A 20,216-nucleotide genomic window follows, 5' to 3' on the forward strand; every position below is an offset into this window, starting at 1 on the left:
CCAACTTCTTCTTCTCTTATTATTATTATTAAATCTGTTTTTTAACCAAGCGTGACTTCACTGAGCTGAATAGTGCAGGGTTGCCTGCGTGTTTGCTTGTTCCGGGTAGAAAAAACGCTGTCGACCCCGGCATCTTTTGCGGGGAGGGGTGAGGTAGGGTGGGGTGGAGGAAGCAGTTTGCGAAGCAGCCGAAATGGGGTGTCAAGCCGACCAGGAGGAGGAAGAAGAAGAGGAGGAGGAGGAGGAGGAGTGGGGGGCACGCGGCGATCCCGCTTCGCTGCTTTCGCCCGGCGCCCTTTTCCGACGTCCGCATCACTCCAGGCTCAAAGGGCGCCGTCTGAACGGAGAGTGCGGGGAAAGTGGACGTGCCGCCGGCGCCCTGCTCCCAGGCCCGGATTGGCTGGAAAACATGCCTGCTCGCGAGTAGGCAGGCGAAGATCTGGAAGGCTCGGGATGTAGGGAGGGTGGGGGGTGGGGGGAAGCGAGAGTCTCCCGGGACGAGGGGAGGTCAGGCTGCGTCCCGGATCAAGGCCGACGAAGCACCGACAGCCGCTTTTCTCTCGGATGGGTGGCTGTAAATAGGAGCTGGTTGGTGCGGCAGCTGCAACTTCACCCCAGCAGCCCGGGCGCGCAGAGATGCTGCTTCTCTTTCGGCTCCGCGTCCGCCAGCGCTTGGAGCGGGCTCGAGGTGCTGCTGGTGAACTTCCTTCCCCCTTCGCTTTTGCTTGCTCCGCTTCTGCTGATGTCACGGCCGCCGGAGCTCGGGAGGCTCGCTCGCCAATCACAGCCGGGAAGCCTGGGGGAGACCGGGAGCCAAGAAGAATCGGAGGAACGGAGACCCGGCGACGTTTGGGAAGGTTTGGGCGCCTCCCCAAATATCCCCAAACGTCGCCGGGTCTCCGTTCCTCTGCGCCCTGCCTGCCTGCTTCTTTCCGCTGTGGAAAGAAGCAGGCAGGCAGGGCGCAGAGGAACGGAGACCCGGCGACGTTTGGGGATATTTGGGGAGGCGCCCAAACCTCCCCAAACGTCGCCGGGTCTCCGTTCCTCCGCCCCCTGCCTGCCTGCTTCTTTCCGCTGTGGAAAGAAGCAGGTAGGCAGGGCGCAGAGGAACGGAGACCCGGCGACGTTTGGGGATATTTGGGGAGGCGCCCAAACCTCCCCAAACGTCGCCGGGTCTCCGTTCCTCCACCCCCTGCCTGCCTGCTTCTTTCCGCTGTGGAAAGAAGCAGGCAGGCAGGGCGCAGAGGAACGGAGACCCGGCGACGTTTGGGGATATTTGGGGAGGCGCCCAAACCTCCCCAAACGTCGCCGGGTCTCCGTTCCTCCGCCCCCTGCCTGCCTGCTTCTTTCCGCTGTGGAAAGAAGCAGGCAGGCAGGGCGCAGAGGAACGGAGACCCGGCGACGTTTGGGGATATTTGGGGAGGCGCCCAAACCTCCCCAAACGTCGCCGGGTCTCCGTTCCTCCGCCCCCTGCCTGCCTGCTTCTTTCCGCTGTGGAAAGAAGCAGGCAGGCAGGGCGCAGAGGAACGGAGACCCGGCGACGTTTGGGGATATTTGGGGAGGCGCCCAAACCTCCCCAAACGTCGCCGGGTCTCCGTTCCTCCGCCCCCTGCCTGCCTGCTTCTTTCCGCTGTGGAAAGAAGCAGGCAGGCAGGGCGCATAGGAACGGAGACCCGGCGACGTTTGGGGATATTTGGGGAGGCGCCCAAACCTCCCCAAACGTCGCCGGGTCTCCGTTCCTCCGCCCCCTGCCTGCCTGCTTCTTTCCGCTGTGGAAAGAAGCAGGCAGGCAGGGCGCAGAGGAACGGAGACCCGGCGACGTTTGGGGATATTTGGGGAGGCGCCCAAACCTCCCCAAACGTCGCCGGGTCTCCGTTCCTCCGCCCCCTGCCTGCCTGCTTCTTTCCGCTGTGGAAAGAAGCAGGCAGGCAGGGCGCAAACTCCCCAAACTTCGGCAGGTCTCCGGACGGCGGTGGCTTGGGAGAGGTGCGCGCGATCCCGGAAGCACCAAAGCCTCGGCCGTGCATAAGTCCTCGGTAAGTTTTTTTGTTGACTGGAGTATAAGCCGAAGTGGGATTTTTCAGCCCAAAAAGTGGGCTGAAAAATTCGGCTTATACTCAAGTATATACGGTAATCAAAGTCCTTGCTCTTTCCAAATCTATTTCAGGGTTTACTTTCTATATACACAAACAATGGTAAATGAGTTTCTGGGCTGGTTCAAATTTTTTACACATTCCAAAAATTTCAGGTAATGTATCTGTTCCATATATAAATATAAAAGTATGATAGGCTCTGTATTAGTACAATGGCCGATTATGTCAGTGTGCAGAAATGTGGATAACTACAAACAGAAGTTGCAAGCCCTCTCCTTTTCACTGCATGGGAGTTCAGACCTGCGATGAACTGGGCTGACAGATCTAGAATCTCATATAATTATTTAGTGACTAGCAGTCCATTTTATAACTGTGTAATAATATCAGACAAGGTATGTGATATGCTGTCCAATTCAAAGATTAGTTGTGGATTCAAAGAAATAAGAAATACTGTCAGACTATCCATATGGATTCTTTTACTGATCCAGATCTGTGTATTTGCATAGTGTTTTTTATCAGTAACTCTGATCACAAGGAAGGAGATGCATGATTCTGCCTCCTGGCCAAGGATTTAGTTTATGAAAAGTGAGCATCTGTAAACTCTAGTCTGGCTCTTAAAGCTCCACTCCATGTGGGTTGGATTTCTGTGCTAGATGGCTGCATTTTAAAGACACCATTCAATACTCTGATTGATACAGGCCATAAAATTAGAAACTGAACACTCCAGAAAGTAGAGGTCAACCAGTAATTTATTGTGATCTAATGTGCTGGGCAGCAGCTCTTTGTGGTCGAGTAACAGGCTGTGTGAGGAACACAAGGGTGGGACGATGGAAAGGGATCAACCTGCACTGCTGAGCAAGGCAAGAACAAGTTTGTTTTTCACTGTCTTCTTGACCTTGGAAAGTAGAAATTGGGACCCACATTCTGCAGCTCACTTGCTGCCGGCTGCTCCATCTGAGGGACCTCTAGAGGATCTCTAGTCGGGCCCTCCCCAACGGGGGGAAGATGTTCACGGGCTTCTACACCCCGGAGGCATCTGCCAGTGGCTGAGCAGTGGGCCCATTCCCGCCAGCCCCAGCCCCGCTGCCACCCTGGACAGCCCAGCTGGAGAAGGTGAAGCAGCCCATGAACGCCTTCATGTCTGGTTGTGCGTGCAGCAGTGGCTGATTGCACAAGAGCAGCTCTGACTGCACAACTCAGAGCTCTCCAAGCCGCTGAGTGCCGCCTGGCAGCACCTCAACACCGCCCAGAAGCAGCCCTTCATCAACGATGCCAAGCAGCTCCGGGTGCGCCACATGCTCAATTACCCAGACTACAAGTAGCAGCTGGGGCGGAAGAGCCGGGCCAGCTGGGAGCCTGGTGGACACTCCTCTGCTTACCTGCTGGGGCCATTAGTACCCCTCAGATGGACGCCCGCCTGCACCGGCTAGGCCAGGGGTCAGCAACCTGAAACAGTGAAAGAGCCACTCGGAACCGGTTCCCTCACAAAAGGAAAAACTGGGAGCCGCAAAAAATGTATGCGCATGCGCATACATGCGTGCATGCACAGAACAGGGTTTGACTGAAGAATGGAGCCAAGGAAAGATATAAACCTACCCTGCATATTTGAATTGATTGGTTGAACTTTTTTAGTCCCTCCTTTTTTTTGGACTACACATAGCAGAGGACTGGGAGCCGCAGGAGACGGCTAAAAGAGCCGCATGCGGCTCCGGAGCCGCAGGTTGCAGACCTGTGGGCTAGGCCAACACATTCCATGGGACTGCCGGCTGGCTGGGGCTGGCCCTGGGCAGCGGCTGCATGATGGGGGCTGCGGCAGCACCCTGCAGCAGCCTGGTCTACAGCACGCCAAGCCCCCTGCCTTTGCCACCATGCCAAGGAAGCTGGACACTAGCCTTCAGCACCCGCTGGGGGACTTCCCGGACATTGTGGCTATTTATGGGCTGCAGGGCTGCAAGGTGTCTGACACAGACACCCCGGGCTGCCTCCCTGAGCTCCCTCCCCAGCCCCTGCAGTTCAGCTGCGCTGCCCATTTGGCCCCCCTCCTGCAATGATGCCAACTGCAGCTCTGTGTCTGTGTTTCATCACACAAGGAAGGCATAGCCGGGAAAGACCAACATGGACATAGTTCGGAGATGCACGCTAACCACCCGCCAGGTCCACACCGGGTAGGCCACCAGCCTGGCTGACAGGTGAGCACAAGGAAGGAGTGTACATGCACTCTGCAGAACCCACCTCCCACTCCTTGCCCTCTCTTATATACCTAGGGAGAGGTGCAAAGTTCCTGACAAGTAGCCTTCGCTGCAGACAACTTGCCTGTGCAAAGTTTGCTGGCCGGGTCTTTTGGCAGGCTCAGCAGCAATTGGCTTTCAAAAGCCAATAGAACTCCTTCTATTGGATTTTGAAAGCCAATAGGAGTTGCTACACAGCTTATTGAAAAGCTTTTTTTCCCCAAAAAAAGGTGCCGGAACGCCGTTCTGAGCGTTCTATGAGAAAAAAAGCCCTGCTCTTTTGGATATGAAACAATGCCCTATGGCTGTACAAAGGGGGCAGGGCTTTGATTGGGATAGCATATCCATCATCTTGCATATTTTTATATCTTAGTGCACAGGAAAATATAACTTTATCATTTTCTATGACTTTCTCATCCCAAAACCACACCCACCCCATTGCCGGCAGCGGAGAAAAAGCTCTGATATGTTGTGCGATGTTACGTGACATTGAAAGTTTGACATGTCTGGTCTAGTTTAATGAAGAGAAGGACTTGGTGTGACATGATAGCAGTGTTCCAATATCTCAGGGGTTGCCACAAAGAAAAGTCAAGCTATTCTCCAAAGTACCCGAAGGCAAGACAAGAAGCAATGGATGGAAACTAATCAAGGAGAGAAGCAACCTAGAACTAAGGAGAAATTTCCTGACAGAACAATTAATCAGTGGAACGACCTGCCTCCAGAAGTTGTGAATGCTCCAACATTGAAGTTTTTAAGAAGAGACTGGACAACCATTTGTCTGAAATGGTATAGGGTTTCATGCCTGAGCAGGGGATTGGACTAGAAGACCTCAAAGGTCCCATCCAACTCTATTATTATTATTGATCATCGCACAGTCAGCCAGATGTTCAGACTGGATTTGGCATTTTTGTCTACCTGTCAAGTCCTTACCAAGGACCTGGGATAGGCAGATGTGGATGTTTGATGGTATTACAGATATCGTCGCAGGATGGAAGCAGTTCCTAGTAAGGCCACCTTTTGCAATTGACTAATGGCGAATTTGTCAATGCCAATGGTGTTCAAGTAGTGCTCCAGTTGTTTTGGAATTGCACCCAAGGTGCCTATTACTATTGGTACTACCTTTGCTTGCCTTTGCCACAATCTTTCTATTTGTATTTGTAAGCCTTTGTACTTTGTTATCTTCTCCAGTTCTATCTCATCTGTTCTGCTGTCTCCAGGTACTGCCACGTCCACTATCCAGACTTTTTTGTCTTTCTTATCGACAATTGTTAAGTCCAGGGTGTTATGTTGCAGGGGCTTATCTGTTTGAATTCTGAAGTCCCAAAGCAGTTTAACTTTATCATTTTCTATGACTTTCTCTATTTTATGATCCCACCAGTTCTTGCTTACAGGCAAATGATATTCCAATGCACCATTATTGCTACTTTGTCATGCCGCTATTTGTAGTCAGTCTTCTTGCAGCAGCTTACCAAGTGGTCCACTGTTTCTTCAGCTTTTTTGCATAGGCGGCACTTACGGTCTGTTGCTCTCTTCTCAACTTTAACTTTGTCCTTAAGGCTTGGTCTTGTGCAACCAGAATTAGTCCCTCATTCTCTTTCTTCAACTTTCCTGCTCTTAGCCACTGCCAGGTCTTGTTATTATCTGCTTTCCCAGTTATTTTTTTTAATGTACTGGCCATGTAGTGCTTTGTCTTCCCATACCTCTATTCTATTCTTCTTTTGGTCTTTCTTGAAGGCCAGTTTGGTATCTTCAGTAGTCAGTAAGCCTTCCTGATATACTAATTTCAGTGCATCTTCATCATTGTCCTTCAGATATTTTTCCAAAGCCATTTTTTCTTCTTGAATCATCTGATGTACTTGCAGCATTACTACTACTACTACTACTACTACTACTACTACTACTATTTTAATTACTGTACATATTTTGCACTCAACAAAAGTGATTTAGAGAACATCCAATAAATCACTCAAGCCTTGCTGATTTTCCCATTTCTCTTTGGCTTCTATTCTCATTTCCCTTCTCTTTAATGCTTAATAAAGAACAAAAGAGATCTTATTCCACTATGTTTCAAGAGGTAAAATAAACATGGAACTCTTTTTCCAAATTGCTGGACCGCTCATGCACACGTTTTCCTTTCAAAATGAAGTTGAGCAAGCAATTTGTATCACAAATGTTATCTCTGCTTCAGCCCACTATCTTCCTGATTCTCATTAAACATTGCTTACTTTACTGGGCAATTTTCAAGACACTTAACAATCTTTGGATCCTGGACGCATCATAGCTCTCCATTACAAATCAAAGACGTTACCATGAAAAAGCATTTCTTAATCTGTACAGAAAACTTCAGAGAAGCAGCAGAGAACATAACTGCAAAGTGATTAAGTCTGACCTTGATGACAAGTAGAACTTGAGCAAAGGAACAGAGGAGAAAATTCAAAGGCTTTGATAATCTGTGACTGATCCAGACACTAGAACAGGCAATCTGGTGGTCCATTGAACTTTAACCTCCATCAAACCAAACACTATATCAAACAGGAAGACCTTGGATGTACTATATTGCCATTTTAAAAAATGTGGAAACCACTAGGTTTCCTATCCTTGGAAGATACTTTAGAAATGCTGTCAGGTAGCAACACGTGTGAAGCAAGAATTCCTCACCTACTAGCACTGCTGGCTAACAATTCTGAGAGTTTTATTTCTTTTTCAGATTTATATCCTTTCTACAGGAGTACAAGGAATTAGATTGGAGCTCCACAGTGCATCTCAAAGCAGCGTTTGGAATTCAAATCCAAAAAACTGCATGGCTTATATAACAACGCATCTTTCAACATTTCTCATTGAATCTAGTAAATTATCCAGTTATAAAGACCAGCTGGGATTATACACTGTAGCCCACTGAATTGAGTGGTTTTAGTTTCTAACATGTAAGCCATCAATCAAATTACCGGTATAGTTTAAACGTCTTAACAGCTTCAAGGAAGAATGACTAATATACTGCTTATCTTTCGTTGGTTTTGGATCTCTTTCCAATTACTTGTGCTAAGGTTCTTAAATTTGAATGTTGTCTAGGCCAGGGCTTTTCAACCTTTTCACCCATTGTACCATTTTTAGGATAAGGCAATATCCGAGTACTACCAGTCGCCCAGCAAGGTGTCAAAAACTTGACCAAAAAAACAAAAGGAAAAAAATGATAAAGTACAAGTAGTCCTCAACTTACAACAATTCGCTTATTTGAAGTTACAAGGGCACTGAAAAAAGCGACTTATGACCATTTTCCCCACTTATGACTGTTGCAGCATCCCCAGGGTCATGTGATTTACATTTGGATGCTTGGCAACTGATTCACACTTACCATGGTCACAGTGTCCCAGGGTCATCTGATCACCTTTTGCAACTTTTTGACAAGCGAAGCCAATGGCTGGAGGGGCATGGCCAGCTCAACGTTACTCAGGTCACAGGGGGCCTATGGGGAGTGCAGGCGGGGTTATAGGGAGATCCGTGGGTCTCTGGTGGAGGGGGATGTGTCTGGGATGGGTGCCAGGGCATGGTCCACCAGAGGAGCCTCACCTGTCCCTCTTGGGCCACACAGGGGACTCCCAGACAGTTGTCTGGGCTGCCCGGAGCCCTGGGCAGCAGAGGGCAAGTGCCCAGCCCGGCCGTCAAGCTCCCGGAGCACCAGGACCCTGCAGCCCAACCCACTCCAGCCCCACTTCCCCGAGGGGGCGCCTGGTTGTGCTTACCTCCTCATCAAGGATAATGATGATGATATGCCCCTCTACCTGGCCAGGTTACTCATGGTGGGTGCAGGAGGGCAAAGTGCTTGGGTCAGAGGGAGGCCCACTCTCTGCCCATGTGAGGAGACCCAGCTTTGTAACCAAAGCATCCTTAGTGATATGATGGCTGCTGGTGGCCAAGTGCTAAGGCAGGACTTCCCTCAGACCCTCCCTCCCTCTCATTCCAATCTCCCTTCTTCCTTGCTCCCTCCCTCCGTCCCTCCATACCAATCCTCCCTCTTTCCCTGGCTCCCTGCTTCTCATTCTGATCTCCTTCCCTCTTATTGTCCCATCCTTCCTTCCTTTCCACCCAATGTCCCTCCCTCCCTCCCTCCCCTTCCTTCTCATTTTCCCTCCCTCCCTTTCCTTTGTTCCCTCCCTCTCATTGTCCCATCTTTCCTTCCTTCCCTTCCATTGTCTCTTCCTTCCTTCCTTCCTCCCCTCCTTCCCTCTCATTGTCCCATCCTTCTTTCCTCCCCTCCCTCCTATTGTCCCTTCCTTCCTTCCTTCCTTCCTTCCTTCCTTCCTTCCTTCCCTCCCTCTCATTGTCCCATCTTTCCTTCCTTCCATCCCATTGCCTCTTCCTTCCTTCTTTCCCTCCTTCCCTCTCATCGTCCCATCTTTTTCCCTCCCTCCCATTGTCCCTTCCTTCTTTCCTCCCCTCCCTCCTATTGTCCCTTCCTTCCTTCCTTCCTTCCTTCCTTCCTTCCTTCCCTCCCTCTCATTGTCCCATCTTTCCTTCCTTCCATCCCATTGCCTCTTCCTTCCTTCTTTCCCTCCTTCCCTCTCATCGTCCCATCTTTTTCCCTCCCTCCCATTGTCCCTTCCTTCTTTCCTCCCCTCCCTCCTATTGTCCCTTCCTTCCTTCCTTCCTTCCTTCCTTCCTTCCTTCCATCCCCTTCCTTCCCTCCCTCCCTCCCATTTTCCCTTCCTTTATATCCAGGAAGGGACAAGGGGAGGGGGAGAGGCTGCCAGCACTGGTGACCATGGCTTGAAAAGCCACTGTAAATTCCTGGGCAAGAACCACACAGTCTTAAGAGCAGAATGGTGGGAAGATATTTGTAATGAGGGAGTGAGAAATACAGGCAAGAAAGGCAGCTGGGAAAGGGTCGCCCTCCGGGAGGAATGAAAAAAGGCAGCATCCCCTAAGGAGACCAGCAAATGAAAAAAGTGACTTATGACTATTTTTCACACTTATGACTGTTGCAGCATTCCCAGGGTCAGGTGATTTACATTCAAATGCTTGGCAACTGATTCATACTTATGACGTTCACAGTGTCCCAAAGTCATGTGATCAATGGGCAGGGGGCATGGCCAGCTCATCACTCAGGTAGCAGAGTGTCTGTGGGGGGGGGAATCCGTGGGTCTTTGGTGGAGGGGGGTGGGACTGGAATGGATGCTTTTCCTCCCTCTGTCTCTGCCATTGTCCCTTCCTTCTTTCCTTCCTTCCCTCTTTGTCTCCTCCTCCTTCCCTCCCTCCCTTCCACTGTCCCTCCCTCCCTCTCATTGTCCTTCCTTCCTTCCTTCCTTCCTTCCTTCCTTCCTTCCTTCCTTCCTTCCTTCCTTTCCTTCCTTCCTTCCCTCTCTTCCATTGTCTTGCGCTATGCTGCCCAGACCCCAGCCTGGTTTTGGCAGGTAACGGCATATTCTCACCACATGGAGAAGCCGGCCGACGTGAACCAGCGACATCATGGCCCTGCCTGTGTCCACGCAGAGGCAGAGAAGATCACATGTGCCTCAGCCTCTGCACGGGCGCAGGCAGGGCCCAGATGTCGCCGGTTCACCTTGCCCAGCTGCTCTGTATGGTAAGGAGAATGCGCCGCTGCCTGCCAAAACCAGACAAAGTAGGTGCTCTACTAGGAGCCAGGCCCTCCTATTCTAAGTTTCTCCCTAACCGGTGCACCTCACACAACCTGCCCGTCTCCCATTTTCAGGCAAGTACATTACAAATTGGCTACTTCTCCCAGTCATTTTTCCCCTATCAGAGCTAAGTGTTCAAGCCAGGTTCCCCGATCCTCTCCATGTACATCGTTCTTCCCATAGCTCTCCTCAGCGCTGTCGAGAGATGCCCATTTCTGGCCACATTGCTACTGTTCTCAAGTTAATTTGCACCTGCTCAAAGGAAGAGAGCGATGCTTTTCTCCCTCCTCCAAAGGACGGGAGACAAACCTGCATTGCCACCAAGTCACCCATCCTTCGGGCAAAGTAATCTCCTTGCAATGCAAAACTGCGGGGGCTCCATCTTTTGCAAAGGGCAGTGCGTGCACCCCATGAGCAAAGGAGGAGAGCAGCCAAGCAACCTGCTAGTCCAAACTACAAATACTGCTTCTTGGGATGGGGTGGGGTGGGGACGGAAACATCTGGAAATCATGCAAGAACTTTTCCTCTTATTATTACTATTATTCTTCCAAGTTGCAAAGGAAAAGCAGAAACAGCCCAGCTGGGCAGGTCAAGCTCTCTCTCTCTCTCCCCCTTAAACGTTGTTCATCAGGAGCTCCAGCGCTTCCCACACTTGCAGCGGGGAGACTGGCAGCTTTTCCACTGACCCTGGGCAACTTTGCAAAAAACAGCAAAACAGCATGGAGAAGCACGGCTCAGCTGTAGCTGCACACGCCGATCTTGGGCTCCTGCCCAGCTCACTTGCTCCTGCTGCTTGCTAAGTGAAGCCCCAGGATCAGCGCAGGGCTACAGCTGATACAGCCGAAGCACTTCTGGGAGGCTGTATCAGCTGTAGCCGAGTGCTGATCCTGGGGCTTCACTTAGCAAGCAGCATGTTTTCCGCGAGCAAATGAGGTGGGCAGGAGCATGGGATCGGCATTTCTGAGCAAGGCTCAGCTGTAGCTGCACACACCAATCCCGTGCTCTTGCCCAGCAAACTGATCAGCAGGCTACAACTGATACAGCCGCCCAGAAGTGCTTTGGCTGTATCAGCTGTAGCCCTGCGCTGATCCTGGGGCTTCACTTAGCAAGCAGCATGTTTTCTGCAAGCTAGATGGGCAGGAGGCGTTTGCTTGCTAGCCCTTCCCCCTGAAACACGCCACTTGCTCACTCACCCTTCCTTGCTCACTGATCCTCCAAAAAGAGGACGGTCTGCCCCCTTTATACCTTTTCTTCTCTCCACCCTCCTCCTTTTCTCTTCAGGCTGGACCAGAAGCTCCAATTAGTATGTCGCGACATGGCAGATCCTGGGGATTCATGCAACATCTGCAGCTCCAACTGATCTCCTCCAGGTCTGTGCGGCTCTGTTTTAACTGGTTCCCTCCCCCACTCCAATTAGCTAGGGCTCACGTACCACCAGCCAGGTGCTCACGTACCACTGGTGGTACACGTACCACAGGTTGAAAAGCCCTGGTCTAGATACTTATCAGGCATTCTTACCTGGACATTATTGTATGGACAATAATGCAACAGAGCAGGGGTCTTCAAACATGGCCCTTTTATGACTTGTGGACTTCAACTCCCAGAATTCCTCAGCCAGTGTGCCTGGCTGAGGAATTCTGGGAGTTGAAGTCCACAAGTCATAAAAGGGCCAAGTTTGGCGATCCCTCAATAGAGCAAAAGTGGTAGTCTTTAACTTATGACACAACTGGGACCAGAATTTCCACTGCTGAACAAGGTGGTTATTAAGTCACACTTGATTTTTCAACTTTTGCCATGTTTGTTAAATGAATTACTGCAATTGTTAAGTGAATCACAGAGTTATTAAGTGATTCCACCTTCCCTCATTGGCTTTGTCAGAAGCCCCCTGGGAAGGTCACAAATGACAATCATGTAACCTCCAACACACTGCAACTGTCATAAACACATGCCAGTTGCCAAGTGCCCAAATTCTGATCATATGACAGTCATGCATGCTAGAAGTGGTCTTTTTTTTAATGCACTGTAACTCCAAATGGCTGCTAAAGGAATGGCTGTGAGTCAAGGACTATATCTAAGTCTGTGGTCCTCAACTTTTACAGCTTGGCTGCCAGGCCGGGGCAGAGGGGGGAGGAGAGGGGAACAAGCCTGCCACTCGTGTAAGTTGAGCAGCACAGGTGAATGTGTGTACCAGCCTGCCAGTTGTGCAAGTCGAGCTGCATGTGTGTGTATGTGTGTGTGTGTGCATGTGCCAGCCAGCCACTGGCATGGCCTGGTTCTGAACAGGCCACAACTCAGTAGTAGGCTGGGGCCTGGGGCCTGGGAACCCCTGCTGTAAAAAGCCTACTTGCACCCTACATCAATCCTATCAATGTCAAAGGGCATGAACAGGGGCATTGATAGAGTAAGATGTTAGCTCCCATGAAATTGATTGTGCTTAGATTGTAAGCCGCCCTGAGTCTTCGGAGAAGGGTGGGATATAAATGGGATTAAAAATCATTAAAAAATAAAAAAAATAATTATGCATATATAATTGCACATGCAAGATTTTCCTTTCTTGGCTTTGCTTAGATTTGCTTTTCCACGTATGATCTTTTAAATAGAGAAAGAAAATCTGCATAATGTTCCAAAATCCACAGCTGAACAATTAGGATTCTTCCAAAATGTCACTAGTGTTGCTCAACTGGTCCTTACAGACCAGTGTAGTTTTCCTCTTTTATCTGCAAATTAAGATTCAGTAACCACTTGGTCAGGGTTTCTATAGCAACATTTAAGTTGACAATTCTTCCAGTATTAGATCATCTCCAATGAATTGGGTGGGGCAGCTATTATCTTTTTTCTTTCTTTCCTGGAGACCAGAGGGATCTTGAATCTATTAGGCTACGTGTGGGTGATCTCAAGAAAAGAAAGGGGCTCTTGTAACAAGGATTCCTGAACATTGTAAAAAGCAACACACATCTGTGATTTGGGGTAACAGAGGAGAAAGTGGTCCCTTTTTAAAGTGTTCTGGCAGAACAAAAGCTACCTTATCATGAAACAAACCAACAGTAATAAATTTTGAACCCCTTACCTCATTAAATTGTGATGGGCTTTTTACTGAAAAAGTAAGGACATTTACTGAATGTCCTTTGGCTATCAGCTCAAGGCTTGGCACCTGTTTCTCTCTCTCCCCCTCTCTTCCTTTTCTTTTTTCTTTCTCCCAGAAACAAACCCAAGCAAGACAGCTAATTAGAGTTCATAGAAAAAGCATAAGAGAAGTTTTAAAAATATCAGTGGTTTCAGGATATTTGAAGAATCTGTCTTTTAATCATCTTGTTTCATTCAGTGTTACTGCTATCCCGAAGGCACCCACAGAGTTGGAACGCAAAATTCAATCGGTTCGCATTTTAACATAAACTGACCCAATTTTGACTTCCTAAGATAATATATAGATTGGCTTGCAGATATATTTTCATTTTTGCACACCTCCAAATTTTTCAGTTTGATTCCCTGATCAAAAAATGTTGCAAACATTACCTACGTAAAGTTTGCACACAAAAATGTAGATTGTTTGTACATGTAAAAAAGAGCATGACACTTTACACCTGTTTTAAATTTGTTGTTGCTTTATTTAATTTTATTCGGCATGCCAGTTTTCCCCCAAAACTTTTCCCTCCAGATGTATTTCAATTCCCATAATCCCTCAGGCTGCTTAACCATGTTGAATAGGACCTTTGGAAATTAAAATCGGATATATTTTGGCTGGAACTCAAGAGAGTTAGAGAGCTGTTGTCCACTGTTTCCAGTATAGCAGAATAAGAATATATTATTTTATTGATCATATGCCTTCTGTATTTATAGGGGGAGCGGGGAGGAAGCATTCTAATCCTAGATAAGGTTGTCAGTTGCCAATAGCAATTCATTCCAAAGCTTGGTCCCTAAATTGAAAAATGATAGTGTTATTTTAATTTCTTGCAGACCTGTAATCCCTACCATCTCTTTTAAGATCTGTGGCCCTTAAAACCTATAGAAAGGTAATCCTTGATTTATGGCCCTCGTTTCCACTGCTAAGCAAGCCAGTTGTTAAGTGAGTCATGCGACCTTTTTGCCACAGTTGTTAGTGAATCTCTGCAGTTGTTAACGTGATTCCTGCAGTCCTTATGCAAATCTGGCTTCTCCCACTGACTTTGCCTGTCAAAAGCCTGCTGGGAAGATTGCAAATGGTGATAACATGATCTGGGGATGCTGCAAACATTGTAAATACATGCCAGTTGACAAGCACCTGTATGTTGATCACCTCATTCTGGGAATGCTACGATGGTCATTAAAGTGAAGACCAGTCATGTCATTTTTTTAAAGGGGCACTAAAACTTCTAATGGTTGCTAAATGAATGATTGTAAATTGAAAACAGCTTGTAATGCAGAAAGCAAACTGAAAGAGAAAACTACATTCATGTTTTGCTTCAACCCAAAATAAATCCTGGAGGTTATGAACTGCAACTTTGGAATTATCTGCACTCTTTAGTGCACATGTTCCCATTCTTCAAATACTCACTTTTTATGAGATGGTTCATTGCCAACCAAGGCATTGTTTAAATAATTCTAGGTTTATTTTATAGAGTGATCATAGGATATTCTCCAGACAGATGGTGACTCATATTCCTGACAGCAATATGCCCCATCTCTTACTTGCTCTTGTGGAAAACTCAGAAGTATATTTATTGTTCTCAAGAGCCTTAGAAGCATTGATAAAAGTGTGAACACACCTTCTTCTATTTTTAACATGTTGGGAAAAATTTACTTCAAATTCCAGATATATATACGAACATGGAATGTGTATACTCATAATATTTACAGCTGGAAATCTCTTTTCCTTGTACTAGTTTCTAAGAAAAGATCCGATATAATGGACAATATGCCATGATTAATTGGTGTTTGGAAAGGACACAGCTCTTTTTTTAATTTGGAAAGCACAACAATGAAACAGCAGTTCTCAGGATGCCCAGCAGAAACCTAATTTTAACAGAACTCTAAAATTGTTTAATCTTTTGTTTGGCCTAATACTTGGTCTTATTGTTTCTAAGTGCTTTATTTAATGGAGAAATTAATTGTTTTATTCTACCAAGTAGGTAAAATGGTCCTGGGTCTTCTGGATTGTTTTTGTTGAAGTGCGTAGCCTCTTCAAACATCAGCAACAGTGGATCCATCAGTTTCTCTTCAAGAAAAAATATATCCAGATATTGACTATATTTTAAGATTGTCAATCTCAGAAGAAGAAGGGTAAGGAGTTGGAAAACGTATATCTTTGAATATTTAATAGGCCACTCTAAAATGATGGACAGACATTATCTCTTTTATTTTAAACAGCAGAAATAGAACACAGATATGAAAACAGCAGAGACACAGTTATACATTAGGCAAAACTTCCTAACTGTGGGAGCTGTAAGCAACAAAGGAAGATGAGCTCTAGCTTAAGAGGTTCAAAAAAAAAGCAGGATAACCATTTCTCAAGGAAGGTGCAGTTGCAAAGATTTATTCATTGCAGTGACATTTGAACTGCGCAACTGCCACTGTCTCTCTCCACCAATAACATTCTGTGCTTTACACAGCAACTAGGAGAGGATTTATGCTATGTGACTGGAATGAGAATGAATATAATACACACACACCACCCCTGTGGCTCATCAGACAGGACTAGCAAACCACAAGTACTCAGATGCACATCTTGCATTTTATAAGCCAACCTGGAGCCACAATGTAGTTTAGAATATAATCCTCCATAAAAAGGCAGAAAAGGAAAATAGAATTTGTAAACCTCAAATATATTTGGGTCTAGCTGTAGCCGAAAATAATCTGCAGAAAGATACTAAGGAGAAAATTATATTGTTTGAGTTTATCTACAAGCAGTTTATTTGACTCAATGTCTTCTAGATAGTTCATAATATATATATATACTGCTCAAAAAAATAAAGGGAACACAAGATAAGACATCCTACCATTAAATACAGTACATTGTGTTGTTTAAGTGTTCCCTTTATTTTTTTGAGCAGTACACACACACACACACACATTTCCATCACCCAATTCCCTTCTGAAGAAAGAGGAATTATGCAAAGCACAAACAAGAATAAGAAAGAAGTTAAAACATTAAAAGCATGAGTTAAGAAAAGGAAAGGAAATATATAGCTAAACATAGTTCACACCAACCTCTCCTACTCCATCTTCTACTTTGCAAGTCATCTGCTTCCACCACTTCATATAGAATCATAGAGCTGGAAGGGGACCTTAGAGGTCTTCTACTACAATTCCTGCCTAAGGGGGATCCTTATCTTTCATCACATCCACCCCCTCATATAATATGCCATCCACTTCATATCTATCCACAACTTTCTCAGCACCACCTGCAGACATGCCTTCCATCAAAACCTCACTAACTTTAGCATTCCTTACCCATTTACCCATAAAGATGTCAAATAACCAAAGGGATACAGGTAATCCTTGATTTACAACCACAACAGAAACCAGAATTTTGATTGTAACTCATTGCACTTGTATGTTGAGGCATCATGAGATTAGATACAATTTTGTAACTGTTCTTATGATGGTTGTAAAGCAAGTCATGGTGGTATTTAAGCATATCACCAAATTGTTGAGAGGATCCAGTATATCCCAATGGATGTTTTTTGCTGGAGACAAGCAAAAAATGTTGCAAATCTCAATCATGTGACCACTGTATGTTGCAAATGGTAATAAATGCAAGCCAATTGCCAAGCCAGTGATCCTGGGGGTGGGATGTGGGCAGCAGTCAAAACTTCAAGGGCAGGTCATAATTTATAACTTTGAATGCTCATTTAGTGACCAGTTGTAAGTCAAGGACTATCTGTTTTGCACATCTTTGACTTAGTTTCTACATAATGTTGAACCATCTGCTCAATATCCTGTTTACTGATATCCATCCTTTATTTACATCATACATCACTCTTACTGCACACAGCAACTAATTTTCAATTCCATACTTGCACCAATATTCCCTAACTGAAGCCTATTTCCTTTGTTATATGCTTTCTTCAAATCAATAAATGTACAGTACTGTAAACTTTCTCTGTCATATGTTTTTCTATGGACTACTAATGAGCAAAAATCTGGTCTAAATATACCCATTCTCTTTTCTGTCTGGCATAAAGGTGCAATCAACCTCCTAAATATTATACTTTGTTGCCTCTTGCACCTTTTCAATCAAAATTTTACCAAGCATCTTCTCAGATATCCTTAATAAGTAATTCCCCATTTAAGTTTTTTGTATCTATTTTTTTACCTTTCCTTTCTACTGGGGAACAATCTCATTCCTCCAATCTTCAAGCAGCTTTTATAGCTGCTCCTTAATCAAATCATTTCAATATTTTAACATTTCTCCAATTACAGAAGCTACACTTGCAGCCTCACCATTTTTCAACATTTCACACATTTATAGCTTCTTTTTAACCCATGTTTTCTTGGACACCAATATTTATAGCATTCACTTTAATTTTTCAGTTTGACATATAACTATGATTCTTACATAGCTCTAAAATACTCCTTCCAGCATTCTCCCTGCCTTAGATTCATCTCAAATCACTGCACTGCAATTTGATTCTTTCCCCTGCAGCTTTAACCCCCTTTAGTCTTATATCCAAAACATCTTTATTTTTACTAAAAACCATTTTACATTTTCTGTGTAGTTTTTAACCAGTCTTTGTGCTTTTTAATTATGTCTAGACTATATTTTCTCTGTAGATCTCCTGTACATTATAGGAAAATTATGGTACAAATCTAATACAGTCACATGATGCAGCATACTTTTTGTCACATTTTACATTAATAATTTTCTTCTATGTATTTTTCTCATCCAAAACCTCTTTTACTTTATAGTCTGCCAGAATATAAGGTAATGTCACATGCTTACTATGTATTTTTTATCGTATTGTTCTAGTCATCTTCTACAACTTTTCTTATATCATCTTTAAATTTATTGTGTTGAGAAATTAATCTACCTTTTAATATTTTTATATAGGATTCATATTATGTCTTCTTGCAGTCATTTTACTTTCACTTTAGTTTCTTTCCCTTCTTTTTTTCTTCTATGGATCTTTTCTCCAAGATCCATGTTGACACTTTCAAAAAAATGATCTGTCTGATGTTCAGAGCCCCCAAATCTATTTTTTTATTCAGACTTTATATATAATTAGGATCTATAAGAAGTCCCAAAGTCTAGTCCAAGAAGCTTCTTCAGTTCAGGATAAGAAGTGAAATGTCTTCAAAAAGAAAAAAAAAGTTCAGTTGCCTTTTGAAAAAAGCACCTTTGGGACAATCATGACCTGGGATGACTGAGAATCTCCACAGATTTATAAGAAGATACTTTTACAGAGGTATACAATCCAAAAGAGAACAATTACTTTTCATAGAACTATATATTTTGGACTGGAGGAGTTATTTGCAAAAGAACTATAATGCTGCAGCCAAATAAGGATATTTCAAAGAAACATTAAAACCGTTCTAACATTTCACAATTAGCAGACAGACGAAAAGATAATCCAGGGGAGTAAACAGCATGCAAATGCCATCCAAACCTGAAGCCCTCCCCCCAACCGTGTACCCTGTAAAAAATGTAAAAGGAATTAACTTGCAGCATTGATTCCTAACAGCAATATATTTGTAATGATCTTGAAAAATAGCGCAATAATATGCTTTTACTGAAATGCTTCTTCCAGTGGTAGTAACAGGTATCTTGCATGTATATGTAACTAGAGACAGGTACATATAGAAAAATTAATGACACATTTACAGCATGCAAACCCGGCTGATAATGAACATTTTTGTCACACTAGGACGGCTTCCATACTGGAGTCTGAGTAACTACAGTTCAGTGACAGTGACCGTTACAGATGGCCTGCACTATATAAAGCAAAGTTCTGGAACACAAAAACAACACAATACATTGTGTTTCTCTTCTCTGTTTTAGATTAACCTTCCACCCATGGTGTCAATATACAAGCACTTAAAAATGGAGGAGTGATGAAGAAAGACCACTTTGAATGCCATTTAACCACTAGCCAGGAAGACTTAATTTCCAAATTTAGGTAGATGAACTAACAAAAAAATATCAGCAGGGGTGTTTGCCAGGAAAAACAGTTCATATTCCGAGATTGCGAACCATGCAGATCTAATAAATTTACACTCCCTGAAAAGCATCAAAGTTTCTTAAAACTCTGGTCGGTAAAACCAGCTCTTTACACTGCAATAAAAATATATGAGGGACCTGTACCGTTTAGGAAAATATTTTCTGCTTCCTAACCATTCTACATATGGTTTTGGTCAGAGAGCATGCTTAATTCCATCAGACACTAATCTAATCATAGCTCTTTATTAGAGGTTGTGGCAGCACATTGACAGTAGCTGGTCAAGAGGAGCCATGGTTTGGAGCAATAAAGTATCCCTCTTCCACTTCCAGTAATCTTATCTCTTATTCCATAAAATCTTTCATCAATAGAAGTCTATCAAGGCTTCATTATATTTTTTATAGGTCATACAGAATTGGGATGTGAAAATTGTCCTACAGTTGAGTGAGTTTTGGTATTTGGATGAGAATAGGATAATCCAATATAACTCCAGGGCTGCTTTAATTTAAAACAAACCCTTTTTTAATCTCACTGTTGACTAGGCTTTGTTCAGTAAGTGACGTTATTAGAGTCCAACATAAAAACAAAAAGCACAAAGGTAAAAGATAATCCAAATTAACAAGATAGACTTTTACATTATATAAATCGTATATCCCAGGAAATTGTTAAGTCTAAAAATTTGTTAGTATACCACCTTTTCTTGAACATTAGATATTCTTCGACTCTCATTACAAATGAAAATGTAGCTACTCTACAAATATAAACAATAAGAATGCAAAAATGCTGTCTGCCTTAATTCTCAAAAGAGGTATAATCAATATTGAATGGATATATTAATAAAGAGGATAGTGAACGAGAATATGGATCAATATTTTTGTCTTTGTTGACTCACCCAAAGCCAATTTTGTATAGGGATATTTTGATATCTAACCAAAAAATCCCACAATGACACTAAAGGAAGGTTGACTTGAGTGTTTACATAATACTTTCAGGTCACTTTTTCATTCAGTTAATTTTCTTATGTGAACCCTAGCAATGCATAAGAAATTAAATCAGAGAGGTTACTGCAAAATTATTTTTAACACCAAAATGAAGACTAACCACTTCAGAGTACCTTATGTATCTTGGGAA

The 20,216-nt window shown here is 44.6% G+C and overlaps 1 protein-coding gene across 1 annotated transcript in view; it reads right to left on the reverse strand.

The window, feature by feature from the left end:
* Positions 1-20,216, reverse strand: part of PRTFDC1 (phosphoribosyl transferase domain containing 1) — a 78,797-nt gene that overhangs the window by 22,408 nt on the left and 36,173 nt on the right. The window lies entirely within an intron of this gene.

This window comes from Vipera ursinii (assembly GCF_947247035.1).
Source record: "Vipera ursinii genome assembly, chromosome: Z".
Taxonomy (NCBI): Eukaryota; Metazoa; Chordata; class Lepidosauria; order Squamata; family Viperidae; genus Vipera; species Vipera ursinii.